Source organism: Anoplopoma fimbria, chromosome 17 (assembly GCF_027596085.1).
Source record: "Anoplopoma fimbria isolate UVic2021 breed Golden Eagle Sablefish chromosome 17, Afim_UVic_2022, whole genome shotgun sequence".
Taxonomy (NCBI): Eukaryota; Metazoa; Chordata; class Actinopteri; order Perciformes; family Anoplopomatidae; genus Anoplopoma; species Anoplopoma fimbria.
In genome coordinates this window covers 19,956,994-19,972,203 of record NC_072465.1, presented here as the reverse complement: position 1 = coordinate 19,972,203, position 15,210 = coordinate 19,956,994, and the positions used below count along the sequence as shown (strand labels likewise).

At 40.1% G+C, this 15,210-nt stretch overlaps 1 protein-coding gene across 1 annotated transcript in view; it reads left to right on the top strand.

The window, feature by feature from the left end:
- Window positions 1-5,306: 5,306 nt before the first annotated feature.
- The window catches only part of gli1 (GLI family zinc finger 1), a 51,539-nt gene continuing 41,635 nt past the window's right edge, over window positions 5,307-15,210 (top strand). Inside the window, exon 1 of the mRNA XM_054616399.1 lies at window positions 5,307-5,635. The gene's annotated coding sequence lies outside the window, so the exon portion shown is untranslated. The remainder of the gene's footprint in view (window positions 5,636-15,210) is intronic.

Here is a 15,210-nt window from a genome sequence, read left to right as displayed (position 1 = left end):
ACACTCTGTGAACATATTGTTGACAAAATTTTACACTGAAAAATATGGCACACGCATAACATGAAAGTCCATTACACAAGGCATCTACTTTATATTTATGTCATATAATAGAAATATAATCTGTTCACTTTATTTGACCCATTCTGTGTCATATTTCTTTCTTTTCTTGCAACATTGCCCAACCAGGAAATTTGTTTCATAATTAACTTCAACATGTTGCACTACTTTAAACACACCATAGCTATATTTCTGTTAAAATTGAACCTTGTCTTTCATTCATCATTAACTCATGAAAAAGAAAATAATACAAATGGTAAAGTGCCCTGACTTAGCCTATCTCTTGTTTAAATTGTCTTACAGTCTAGTGTACATAATCCATTCAAAGCAGTACAGTGGATTACAATGACTCGTGACTGGCCAGTGTGTAGTACTACTATCAGACAATGCTGCAAAAACTTTGAACACCCACTTCATTTAAAGTCTACACTTCACAGTCTCAATTGCTCATTTGTCTATGTCTTTTTATTCGAAGTAGATCTCCCGTTGTAAATAAAAAAAATATTCCACCTTTACACAAATATAGAAGAGATGTTCAAACTACAGTAACTTCACAATGTAAAGAGAACAGGAGGTGCCTTAAATGACAGGAGCATGCACTCATTTTTTCATAATGGAAAGTCCCGAAAATCTATAATTAAAACTCCAGACCATTAAACACAACCCCGGATGCTTCATAATAAAGATATATTGAATTAAATTAAACACAAAGGGATATTTATGAGAGTAAATTAGGGTAAATTAGAGAAACAAAGCTGTGATTTCTACTAACTCATTAGTGTGAATCACAGGATCTAATTGTATTTTAACTGCTATAATTAATCGTGTTAAGTACAACATACCATTCACCAATTGTCAGTCAAATTTATAGTATATTAAGTGCATACTTTGAGCGATAAATGTGTCTGTGTTTTAATTTAAATATAGGTTGTTCCCAATAATAAAGAAAAGTTCCCAATGTTGCATTATGTTGCAATGCATTTGAATTAAGGAAACTACATAAGATTTAATTAAACTCTTTCAAAAAAAGGGTGCAATATGTTTGTCTATCATTGCAGAAGTTATATCTTTTTTGCATTAAATTTGTGAAAAACTCTTAAAATGCAAAGTCAGAGTTCATCTGAAACAATGACACGCTATAAATCTGGATTTACTAGCATGCTGAAGTTACAAATACATGCATCACAAATACTGTACATTCTGAAACTAGATGCAAGCAACCATGCAGATTTGATACATTTATATGTGTACATGCATTGCAAAAACAATGCATTGGATTCCTTGATAAACTACAATAAGAAATCTGTGCAACTCTTACCTATCCTGCAGTGACAGAAGGCGTACAGTGTTCATGCAGAACTGCTCCTCCTTTTGAATTGTTTATCTCTTGCCCTCCAAGTTTCCTCACTTCAGTCTGCAGGGCCTGAAGTGAAACCTGGTGCAGGCAGACAGCACCCTTATATGTTGTACCTGCAGGGCTGCAGCACTGTAAGCCTGGGACCCCGGACCAATGGGAAGAAAACATGTGCAAAGGACCATCTGCAATGGAAAAACAAATCTGATAAAAGATTTTGTGGTCTTAGTGACACCTGCTTTTCTCTGCCTTGGCTAATGTGCACGTTTCTCTGTGTCCTCTAGTGGCTTTAAATACTCTAAACCTTGATGCTCTTTCACCCTCCACCTGTACAACACTTTCTTTAATTTTCAGTAGAGAGTAAATTATACTTTTGCTACTTTGATCTACGTTCGATCTACGCTTCATGTGACATGGATATTCTGGCAAGACAATTGTTGGAATATCTCATTTTGTCATATCAATATACAGAATATAATTTACAGCAGATTAAGTAAAAGTATATTTTAGAAGTGCAAGCAATCACCAATGCCACCTAATTGCTTTGACTGATTAGGGACAGTTAAATATATTGTATTAACATGCTCAGGGCAGGTTTTAAGAAATAAAGTGATGAGCAATGTAAGTATCATCTCAGTTACAGATCTGGGCTCTCACGTTCACTTGAACTGGACGACAGCTTTTGCTTTCTCTTTAGCTCTATCTAATCCCTCTTGTGCAGTAAACCCTCTACGAGCTTTGAAAGGAAGACATCTGGAACTTCTATTTATGTCCCATTCACCTTTCCTCTCTAGGCTTCATTGAGAAATGTATGTTTGGTCTTGTTTTAGAAACATAGTGAAGAAAACACAGCAGTGTTTCTTCTGGGTAATTATCAAAGGAAACATGGCTAATCCGTGAGATTGCATTTGGAAACATCCTTTTTCAGTACTTTAAAAATGCCCCACGTTGGGCGCACACCTTTTTGTAAATTTCCCGCTGCGGGACTAATAAAGGATGATCTTATCTTATCTTAAAGCTGCAGCAATCAATATTTAACAATTTACTGAGTGTAATATGAATGGAGTGGCTCGGTTGACCAGATATTTACAGGTGTGGTGCAACTACTCCACAGACAGACCTGGGCCACAACTTCACTGTAATCTCATTTGCAGCTGCAGGAGGCAGCTGTTTGTAGCAAAAACAACTCTAATAAACCGACTGTACATCACCTGCCCGGCACTTTAAATCAGACAGATTAAGTTTGCAGGAAGCTGGTGAACATAGAGAAGCTTTCTAGATTTTTTTATTCAGGGATTGGTGGAGAAAATAACTCTCTATGCATTACTAATGAAGATATGTTCAGAGTAAACGGTTTGTCTTTTATACTAAGGTTCTTCATATACTTATACTTATCTATTAAAGACTGGGGAAGACAATTCTAAATAGTATTAAGTAATATATATATATATATATATATATATATATATATATATATATATATATATATATATATATATATATATTATTATTATTATTATTATTATTATTATTACTTAAAACCATTCTAAATAGTATTAAGTAATAATATATATGTATTATTACTTAATACTATTTAGAATTGGTTTTTTCCAGTCTTTCATAGCTTGGCATTAAACGTTTTAAACAGACAACTGTATTTTGATCATACAGAGGTACCGAGTTTCAAGAAAATACTTTTATTGTGTAAATTACATGTTTACATTGTTAATATGAAAATAATGATTCAAATGATTATTATGGCAAAAAAAAATGAATTCCAATATCCATGTCTGACACGATCCAATAAAGCCATCTATATTTAGGCTCACTAGATTTGCTGCCTCACATTTAATTTCCTCCCATTGATAATCTGGACTGCAGCCTGTGTTGGATTCTCCCTGCAGTCAGATAAAGCATATGGCTCCAGCATCTGTGGGCCTATTTACGTCCAAGATTTCCCTTCTTAGCTGGACTGAAGCCCACAACTCTCACTGACCAAACCTTATTTAACCACTGCCCATATGTTCTCAATGGACTCCTGCATTGGTTCAGGTCACCAACTGTTAAGACATTGAATCCGCTTTAATCGTTACTTTTGAAGTAAAAGTGCTTCATGCCTATTGATATGTTTTGTTGAATGAAACCCTAGACTGTATATAAGAAGTGGACACAGTCCCTGTGACGTCACCCATTGGTTTGGGCATCGCAGTTCTGAAGTCTTGAGTTTGTCATTCTGGCCGTCGTCATCTTGGTTTTTGCCACCTGAAATAACATGAGAGGGTGGAGCTGAATCATATTGAATGCTGAATAAGTCCTTTTTATGTTACCAAAATGGTACCTTTCATGTACTGAAAACACACTGCAAAAAGGTTACATTTGTAAGACAAAAGAACAGACAACTCCCAGACTTGACAGCACCGCGATAAACATTGTGCATCTACTCAAGTGTCAAACAACACTGAGGAAAGTGCATTTACTCAAGAACTGTATGTAAAGGTGCAATATACTTGATTGGGAGCATTTCCAATGCCGTTCAAAGCGTCTCAACACGGCTCGTAGCTAACAGCGCTAACGGTGCAAACCATGTCTCTGGTGCAAACTACAGCAAAAGTGCTGCTGTAACCCCCATATGAGAGCCGTGCAGAGCTGCAGTCATGGGTCAGCCAGTGGGGCAGACTCACATGCACAAACGGCCCGGCTACTTAAACAAAGCACAGAGAAGCTCGGATTACAACAAACACTTCATTCTCTGCTCAGGTAGACATCACTCCACCATACCTTCACATAGCAATAGTTGTTTTTTTCCAATACTAATGCTCTGAATATTGGATAGAGAACCTTTAAGTACAATTTTCAGGTACTCGTAGTATTTCCATTTTCTGCTACTTTATACTTCTACTCTACTTTTTACTGCACTACATTTAATGAAAATATGAAAAATATAATCAACAAATAAATGTCGATGTATTCTTGGTTATGATAAGACGTTGGGGGTAAATTCACAGCATAGAAAGCACTCATAACTAGCTCTATACTTAACTAGTTGTAACATTAAATTAAAGGACACATTAATGTATCTGTAATTATGAAAAATGTATATAACGCACATTCTTCTGAAATGGGCCATACTGCATAATGGAGTACTTTTATTTGTGTTTTTCCAATAAATTTGTACCTTTACTTGAGTACATTTTGAATGCATGACTTTAAAAGAAATGTCTCCACTGTGGTATTTACTACTTTTACTACAAGCATGAGTATTCCTTCCACTTCTGCCAGTGGCACTGGTCCTGGAACTCCAGTCCAGGTTTTGTGGTGGATTTCACTGGCAGGGCTCTGCAGCATCCACCACACGTAGCCAGCCAGCCACACACGCTGTCCGAGAGGCTGCTATGAAGTTACACCAATAAAGTAAACACAAACATTTATAGATAGATTATCCCGATTACTAGATAGGAACGCACTTAATATAGACAGAGCCGTGCCCATACTAAGTATTGTTATAAACATATGCATGCTGTAATGTCTTTATATAACGTGACTGTAATCGTTATACATGTTATAAACTATTGGCTATAGGGAAAAAAAACAAAAAAAAACGTGAGCCTGAGTGGATAATCTGCAGTGGATGTTAACTTTTGAGGGGAAAACTGAGGCAGCGTGGTCCCTTTTTTTTTTTTTTTTTTTTTTTTTTTTTTTTAAGAAAAACAAAAAGTGAACTTCCTGTTTCGGGGTGGTCCACAGTCTGTGGAGAAAGGGAGGGAGGAGGAGGAGGAGGAGGAGGAGGAGGAGGAGGAGGAGAAGGGGGTGCGCATTCCCCGCATTGGCTGTGTGCAACCAGCTCCGGGGCGCTTTGAGGGACTCCACGGTCCCGAACATGGGGTTCAATTTTGTCACCGTTTTGCGGTAAAGTGACTCTGTAAGTAAAACGCCATGGAAAAGCCATTCTGAAGCTGGAATAAAGTGTCGGTTTCTGTGAAGAAATTCACACATCTCCATCCGAGTGCGTCTTGCCAGAAAGTCGGGAGAAAGAGGAGGAGGAGAAGAAGAAGAAGAAGAAGAAGAAGAAGAAGAAGAAGAAGAAGAAGAAGAAGAAGAAGAAGAAGGGGAGGCTTTACTGGGAGCGCAAGACTTTCGCAGTCCTTGGACACTCCGAGCTCTTCCAAGGACTCTGGGAATCGAGTCAAAAAAGTTTCATGCTGAATGTTCCTGCATTGACCTGAGGTAAGTGTCTGATGGTTCAGATTCGCTTTTTTTTTCTCTCCCCCTTTTTTTTTTTTTTTTTAAATCACAGGCGACCATTGATAAATAGATAATTACGCGTTTGTTCGTGGTTGACGCGCTGTGTGTGTTTTTTTGGTGCCACTGTTATAACCTCTCTCGTACTTTCTGAACTGTTATTAGTGAAGGTTTTGGTGCGTCCTCTTTTGGCTTTATCTCCTCAGGTGACTTTTAGGTTGACTTCAATGTATTAGAGCTGGTTTAAACTTCCTGTGCACTGCAAATTATAAAAAAAGTTGAGTTGCATAATAGTTCTATTAACCATTCCAAATGTGTTGACTGTGATAAGCTGTTTTTTTTTTGTGTGGATTCATTCCTCCTCCTTGGAAAGTAACATTCGCCCTGCCTTTTCTATCAATAGTGGTTATGTCGAGGACATGCTGAGTTTGAACATCAAACAATGTACATTTCCTGCCTTTATATGTTCATTTCTTGGGGGAAAGTGCCTATTTTGGTGGTCTGACTACAAACCCAGTTTAAGGAATCATCTGGCACAGCCCAGGGTCGCAGGGCCACCCGAGAACAGCTGTTTCTTGTAACCTGAAATACTTGAGGTGCCAATATCTTTTCCAAATGTGAGTTTCTGTCAGGACACCCACAAAAACAACACCATGGCCGAGCGCTGTCTGAGGCTTCAGGAGGCAGAAAAGCTCCTGTGCATGTTGAAATAGCGCGCTGGCTGAATGTGCTGCTGCATTTTTGTTCTTTCTTTTGGCTAAAATAAACATGCACTGAATCCTCCCATAATCCATGTCTAATCTGAGAAAGATCGTTGAATGTAATCTAATTATCTGCATAAGAGTTGACTGTAGCTGCTAATGTGGGAAGATTAGGCCGCTGGTCTTCATGTAGTGGCCCTGGACTGAAGAGCGTCAACACTGGACTCAATAGGACAGCCAAACACTTATTTATTCCAAAGTGACAGTGAGAAGTGCTGAGCACACAAACTCACATCCTCCCTAAACAGTATTTGCACAGACACACTCACATACACATAGGGAGAGTGTATTTGTAAGCTACAAAAGGGTCTTTAGTAGATCTCCAACAACATGAGAGGGAGAGACAATGATTTATTTGTACGTCATCAAGTGAAGTTGGGGATTACATACTTACTAATTGTTATATTATGTATAGTTTTAAATAATTAAAATGGACAAGAGAGTATAGAGGTCAGAGGTTATGATGTTTTGTGAAACTTAAGTTTCTGCATGTTGAGAACTGGAAAACAAAGCGTGTAAGTACCTTAGACGCTTTGTTTTATTACAAGAAAACAGAAAATATAATCAAGTAAACAGCGTGGGGTTCAGTTTTTTTTTAACAGAGAAGGACTCGGGCCCTTCTCAAGGTTGAGGCAGTGTAGGGGGGGGCTTCGAAGGAGTAAAGTGCACTTGTCCTTTGGCCACGTGTGAAAAGCTCTGCAGGGGAGCTTCCTCACCCTCCCTGGTCTTTATCAAGTGTGTTAAGGCCAAAAGGCTCCTTAATGGGAATGCTCTTAAACAAATAGACCATACAGGAAGCGACTGTCCTCCCATCCAGTCACAGGAGAGCACTGATGTGGTTTATCACGGCCATATCAGAGCGCTGATAAGTCTCTATCAGCCTGAATACAATTGAATTTAGTGGGACGAATTCCTTGTCCCATTGGGACAGTATAAACAAAGGTAGGTGGAGGATTGTATGTTTAATCTGCACACTTAAAGGGACAGTTCACCTTTTACCTGTAGTGCTATTTATCAATCTGGATTATTTTGGTATGAGTTGCCTCGTTTGAGACGGCTCACAATTTTATTTATTTATTCATTTGAGCTGCTGAGTGCCATATAGTTCCATAATACTGAAGAGAAGGCTGATCACTACGGCTGTGTTCTCTAAAACTCCCTTTTAGCAACATTTAAAGCAGGGGCAGCTTGAGCGATGACAATTATTCATCAAGTTGTTCATGGTCTGGAATTAAAAATATCTTAACATGGACTCCTCATAGATCTCTCGGGCATTAATGATGTTGTTTAAATTGGCCGCCAGTTCCGTGATACATTGGTACCCAGAGAGGCTGGCAGCAACAAGTGGCGTGTTTTGTTTTTTTGTCCAGATTCCATTTTGGTCCGCTCAGCAAGAAACATGCGTCACGTGATGCCTGCAATCCCCCCACCACCACCACCACCAATCCTCCGCCTCCTTCACCCCCCCAACACCCTCCCACCTACCAGTGAGAGGGAGGTGAGGGAGAGAGGGGGGAGGGAGGAGAGAGGGGCAGAAAGACCACCCTCACTGGGATCACAGCCCCTCAATCAGACCCTTTCACACCCTGTGAACCTGAAACAATCAGGGTTTAATAGCAGCTGTCTGTCTGTGCCGGCTCCGGCTAAAACCATGTAGGCTCACAGCGCGGAGCCGATCGGCTTCGGTCTCTCAGAGGAACAGAGTAGACGGGTCCTGGGGATGCTCCAAAGGACACATAAGCAAAGAAGACACACACAATCAGACACCCTTTCTCTCTCTCTTTATCCCCTGCTACTCTTTTCTCTCCTCATCTTCTAGTTTTCCTCCCGCACTTCAAGGCTGATTTAGAGGCGGTCCGCTCCCTCACATCGCCCGTGTCAGGGTCTGGTATTCGAAGGTTATTTTGGTTCATCGGATAGAGTTTGTGTTGCTTTCAAACTGCTGCAGGGCTCCATTCACGTTGTGTGTCGTCATTCACTGACGTTGTTCATTCGAGACCAAAGTGAATTGTTTTCTGGTGTGAGGTCGGTTTTGGTTGTCATTGAGCCACCGTTATCATTTAAGCCAGAATCAGAAAATCCTTCTTCATAGAAATATATCATTGAACACATCTAATCATGCTGAAATGTGAATGAGTGACACCAGAGGGCAAACGCATTAGACACTTTAGAAAGCTTGACTCACATTAGCCGAAGGGGACACATGTTAGAAAGGGGGAATGTTGCAGTCATGCGAAATATTCAGAAAATCATTGTTCATGCTCTCATAGAGTTTCCCCACCCATTAGAAGACGTATCAGACAAATTGCTCTCCAGAGACAATCACTTCAAAGGAATAGAAAAATGAGAGGTCGGCTGTATAAGACGTCATTATTTTATAGGATGGATGATGTGAAGTTTAAGCCTCACTTTTGACCGGACAATCACTGCTAATTTTAGTTGTTCTGGAAAAGCAGGATCCCATAACTTTCCACTATTTACTTGCATTAAAGACAAAACAATTAATCGATTAGTCAAGAGAAAAACAAAACAGAAACAGATTAACCAATAATAGGAAAAATTATTACAGGGTTTCTGTTAGTTGTAATTGTATTCTCATCATCTGAGAATTGGTAACAATAAGGACGTCCCATAAATCAACCCCGTTGCCAGGGGGTAGATTGATGCAAAAACCTTGGGTGACGTTCAATGACAACAACAGTCGGGTTAGGGTTAGCAGAAGATTGTGGTTATGGCAAACAAACTGTGGTTAAGGTTTGGTTTGGGTTAGGCAACTGAAACACTTGGTTAAGGTGAGGGAAAGATGCTGGTAATGGTTTGGAATAAAAGCCCAACCTCAAATTTCTGAATAAAGGTCGGACACTCTACGTTTCCATCCAATCCGACCTCAACCCTGTCTGTTTAAATACTACTGACTTGTAACAGCAAATACGTTTTAGTAGTAATTTAATGCCGGCCTGATATCATTTTATATCGACAAAGATACTGAACATAATAGCAAATTGTTCACTGACAATGATTTCATTTGACTGTACACACTTGCAGACAGTGCATTCTGTACCTATAGGAACTAAAGACTGAGTAAACATTTTTATATTTTTATAAAAAAAAAAATTATGAAAAGTTTATGAGGCACTAGCAGCATTTCAAGATGCGGGAAAGATCAGAAAAAAAGTGACTCACGTGAAGCACGAGACATGCATGTTTACTTTATTAATGCCAAAAACATGATCTTTCCCCAACTTTTATCAGGAAACTTTTTGTTGCCCTAAAATAAATTCAGGATGCAAACTTTATCCTCTGATCCCGAACACCTACCTAATAATTCAGCGGCATAAGAATTGTATCCCCTCCTTTGATCGTTCAAAACATTGCAACGGAAAATAATCCAAGCAGCAAATATGTCTCTTCTAAAAATGTATTGGTAGCAGGGTAACCGGTCTCCAAACCCTTACTTTCCTCTTAATTACATAAAGAAACCACTACTTCCTTAGTTGGGGCTAAACTTTGCCAGTGGATGTAAATCTGGATCTGCAGGATTCCTACAAGACATTAATTGTGAAGTAGCATGTGGCTAAGCAGGCAGCATTAAGAGCAATGCTGGTTGAATTTTTCAGTAAATGCAGTGTTTGTTGCCTGAAGGAACGTGTGTGTGTGTGTGTGTGTGTGTGTGTGTGTGTGTGTGTGTGTGTGTGTGTGTGTGTGTGTGTCTGTGTCTGTGTCTGTTTGATACAGATTTAAGCATCGCTGCTGACAGTAAAAGGCGGAGTCTTTCCCTTTCCCATCGTCCCTCCCCTTCTTTGAATGAGGGTGGCGGTTTTTGATAAATTTGTGTGTTGTGTGTGTGTGTGTGTGTGTGTGTGTGTGTGTGTGTGTGTGTGTGTGTGTGTGTGTGTGTGTGTGTGTGTGTGTCAAAGCAGTAAGGCATGCTGACTGTTAACTATCATCTCATGTGGTTGATATTAGAAATCAAACTAGTGCTAATAGGATCCAGGTGAGATTCTGAATTGCTCTCACATGCACCAACAACCCACACTGGTACTTACTCATATTCTCGCTGTTACTTTAGCTCGGTTTGCAACAATGGGCTTGTGGTTGGGTTTTTTTCTTTGAGAGTTGGTGGTCTGCTGTGGATGACAAAGGGGGAAACACTAGCAGCATCTGTGGAGGAGGAAGAGAAAAAAAGATCCTGTGATTCTTTTGTCCTCAGTTATTTAATAAAGGTCAATCAAACTGCTGCAGGTTTAAGTCATTACTGGCTGACTTTGTTGTTTACAGGTGTGTGTTTGTGCAAGAAAGGTTTTTTTTACCTGTATGTGTGAGCGTCCTTTGCCGCATGTGTGTTTCAATGTGTGTGTTCTCAGCCACTGATGACTCACGGCACACTGTCCTAAATGTGAAGAGGGGGCGGTGTTTGTTATTTCACCAGGTTGCCATAGCCACGGTGCATTCGAGTGCTGCCATCATCGGCGTAATTACAACACACAAGTCTGACACTCACCCTCCTCACTGCCTGCGTCTCTCTGACGTCCACCAATGAGACCCGGGTCTTCATTATGAAGCCAGAAAGCCAGGGGGGGGTCTTCCAGAGAGAGTTGATGTCATTTTAAGCCTTTTGAGTTTGACACAAAAACAACAAAAAAACATCTGCGTGAAACACTGCTCCAGATTAGAAGGGCTTGTTATTTTTCTTTCTTCCCTCTCCAACAAACATGCAATTCTTCATTTTAACTTTAAGTAGAGAGGTGTAGATTACTCCTCCTTAGCAGTTTCTATGTAAGTCACTAAATTTTCCAAGCCATTTTATGTGATAAGCTATTACATTTTACTGCTGGAATAACTTCCATGAAGCAAGAGAGAGAGCGAGAGAGAGCAAGAGAGAGAGAGAGAGCAGGAAGGAGACGCTAAGTAGAGAACGAGTGCAGAGGCATATCCATGTTGCGTGTGTTTGTGATGAGCCTTCTGGACAACAACTTTGTTATCTGAGACGAGATAACATCCGAGGATCCTTGACTTGATAGATATTCTCGGGCAACTCGCAGTTCCACATACCACACACTCGTCTTAATGTACACAGCAGGTATCAAGACATCAATCTACAAAGCACAAAAGATATCTGTGATCACTCATGCAGCGGTATGCATCACGTTTAGATGTTAGATATTCACAAAGATGCAGCTGCACATAAGTGCCGATAGCGGCTTACTATTTAATTTAGTATTTAATATTCTGACGCAGCGCCAGTTGGCACCAGTGAGTGCTTCATAGTGCTGATTAACATTTCAAATTTTTTTTAATATCAGTGTCAATACGATACTTGAGTTTTGGTACTGATAGCGAAGCAATACTTAGTATATATTAGTTTAAAAATGTTTTAAACCTTTTGTTTTATGTAACAAAATATGTTACTCATCTGAGGGAAAAATATAGAACTTTGCATGAACAAATATAGTTTGATTTTGTTCTTTAAGGGAAGGAAAGAAAAAGTAAACAAGACTATGAATATGTCCAAAGCATTCAATTCCAACTTTTATTTATTTGACAATTTTCAATACTCGATTTTAAGGAGATTTCGGTTTCGGAGACTGGGCTCTGAGTTAGCGGCTGCTCAGTGATCCTGTAATTATCTTGCAAATGATAAATCAAGCAATCCTATAAGAGTGTATTCTCAGCATTATAAACGTTTCATAAGATCCGTGAACATATCAATATGTTCCAAGTTTATAGTTACAAAAATGACATTTTAAACAGTGGATGACCCAAACCACACTGGCTTCGTACTGCATGCTCATGAAAAAGGAATATTGTGGTCAGCCTTGTAAAACCACAAAAAAAGATTCTCTCTCTTTGTATGTTTTCTTCTCCTCTTTCTGTTACATCTTTCCCAAAGTTTCCAGTTCTGTATAATTCTCCCTCCTCATTCCCATTCTCTCTCCTCCTCCTCCTCCTCTGCTGCTCGCCCGCTTGCGTCTTCTTCTATTCCTGTTTCCCTGCTCTGTAAGTAAGTGACAGTTGTGAGAAGCTTGCTGATGCCACGTTAACCAGATCAGATGCCATAACAGGAAGTCAGTCCTCATGCATGGACGTAGCACAGTGACACACGCACATGACTTACAACCACTGCAAGCCAAATGCAGGCCGAGCCATCACCGATACACTGACATGAATCTGCTGTGGGTCAAAGGTAACTGCACTCAGTCAAACAGCCTCATATTTACTACAACAGATTGGACATGACATTCGGTCTTCAGAGCGCTTTGATCAGACTTCAGGCTGCGTGTAAAAAGTCACAGACTCTCACTGATGACTCAGATAAACCTTCCCACGAACCTTCTTCTTTAATTCATAAGTAACAGCTGTTGATTGTTTTCGTAGCGGAAACGATGATAAATTCTCCGTCAAAGAGAAGCATCTTCGACCAAGCCAAACTCATTCAGGCTGAAGAGCTCTGCAGCATGTGATTAACAAAAGTGATGTGGTGTGCTTGTTTTGTTGGTTTTGTGATAGCCTAAACTGAAGCGAACTGGCTGGATGTTTTCCTCTGTTGCATCAATCAAAATATTGTTTACTGTTATGTTCCCTGTGGTCCGGTGCCATAAAACCTAAATGGAAACTAGCAGTCTAACTTTGTGCTGAAGCTGTTATTGAGAAAATAATTCCCTCCAGGAAACAATAAACTATCTGAAGGTGCAATTAACTTTGTTTCGACAAAGCTTTGCAGTCGTCTCCCTTTACAATAGAGAAGAAGAATCCCGTACGAAGATCGTACAGTAACACAGAAAAATACATTTCCTGTCCGTTTGCTGCATATTTGCAGACTTAATCAAGCCTAAAGAAAAATAATATTATTGGCACACGTTGAGAAAGAGCTTTCCATTTTCATTAACAGTGGAATTTGTTGGAAAGGAAAGAAGGGCAAAAAGAGAGTAAAGGGTGGACGAAAGAAACATTTCACAGTGAGCGTGGAGGAGGGAGAGAGAGAGAGAGAGAGAGATGCAGATTGTTTTAAATCCGCGGCGAGTCAGCCTCTCAAATTTATGCCCACTGGCTGCTTCTTGGGTGGGCTGCAGGGAGGGCGGTGCGCTAGCTGGAGCAGGGGAAAGTTGCCGACTCCAGACTGCTCGCCTTGCTCTGAAACTTGGCTTTTCCTGCTGGAACACATTTACAACTCAACCGTCCTGACTGGCTGACTGACTTCATGGCCCTGCCCCGCCTGACTTAACTAAACTGACTGACTTTTTTCTGCTGCTTATTGAGCAACCACCTTTTATATGTTTTAGATGGTTTATCTCATTTTAATGACGACATAAGGGGATTTTAGCACTGGAAACGTTGTTGGAAGCTAAAACATACGTTTTAATGAGCGAGAAATGATTTAGCTGTGAATGTGATTTTTCAAAAATCACGCTTTATATCAAAGATATAAGAAAGAAATTCCAGGTATCAACAGATTTTTTTTTTTTTCAAGAAGTAATTTGCTCACCGGAAACATGTTTCTACCCAAGAGCTTGGATCAGATAAGATAATTCTGTCTCTTCTGTATTTCATGCTATCAATGCAATTCTCAGTAGGAGAGAGATCCGGGCCCACATCTAGCCCTGGAATAGATCCCCTGATGGATATGATGAAGGAGAGTAGCTCACTCAACAACCAGCAGTGTGGTTTTTCACAGTAGAGATTTAGTGCTGGATAGAAGCTGCTCGTAGTGGTGTCAGTTTAACAAAACATTTAATAAAAAGTCAAATGAAGAAAGAATTTTGTGGTAATAATGAAGGTCTAACTTGGTGTAACAATCTCAACCAGTTTGACTTCTCCCTGACGTTGTGCCGTACTGAAACACTGAAAGGCCTGCTCAGTGCTGAGATTGACTAACTTTTGAAAACAGGGAGGTTTTCTCCGCCTTAGTAAGAGCGCAGACCTGAATACACAGCGAGGGGATGACATCAGCAGCATGTAAATCAGCCTCGCAGTCGAGCAATAATCTAAACCTTCAAATTCAGAGCTCGGTTGGTTGGCTCACCACGATAATGTGCTTACACACACAGACACACATGTCCGTGCATGCAAAGACACTACACCAATAAGAAGCCAGAAGGAAGTACACAAGTAGTTGCTTTATTATGAGCAGGGATCATTTATCTTCTGATGTAAGTGTTTGTCAAAGCTTTAATCACCAAGATGTCTGTGTTTAAAAGTCAGACACACATTATTCTTTAAGTTAAAACTCTTCTTTAGAAAATAAAATAATTTCACGTGGGTGTATTTCTTCTTCCCCGTGGTCTCGGCTCATTCCAGCCTGTGCGTCTGGCCGCTTTGTGAGCTAATTCGCTCTGAAGGTATTACGGTTATTGCAAGGCTTGTAAACCATTAAGTCTTTATTTACAAGAGAAAGAAAAGAGGGTCTGGGTAACTATGTGGGGGCGAGCTAGGTCTTGGTACGGGTGCTGACCCCACTGTAAGTGATCAGAACAACTGAATTTCAGGACATCTGGTCCTATTTGCAGCAGAGTGCAGACCTCTCCTCAATTACATAATTGTGCCCATTAATTACATGAGGCGGGCCTTCATTTCCTGGTAGCCAATAACTAACAAAAAGAGAGCCAGTAAAGAAGGAGCGTAACACACACATGATTATAGTGTGTGTGGTGAAACATGAAACATGGCCTCCCATGTGTAAGAGCAGCCCAAGGTTAAAAAGCCACATAGTACATAGTAGAGTGTCCATGAAGCTCGTGTAAATCTTCATCTTGTACGCTGGAGTCAAATTTCAGAGTAAAGCAGGAGTGAAGCGACGTGGCA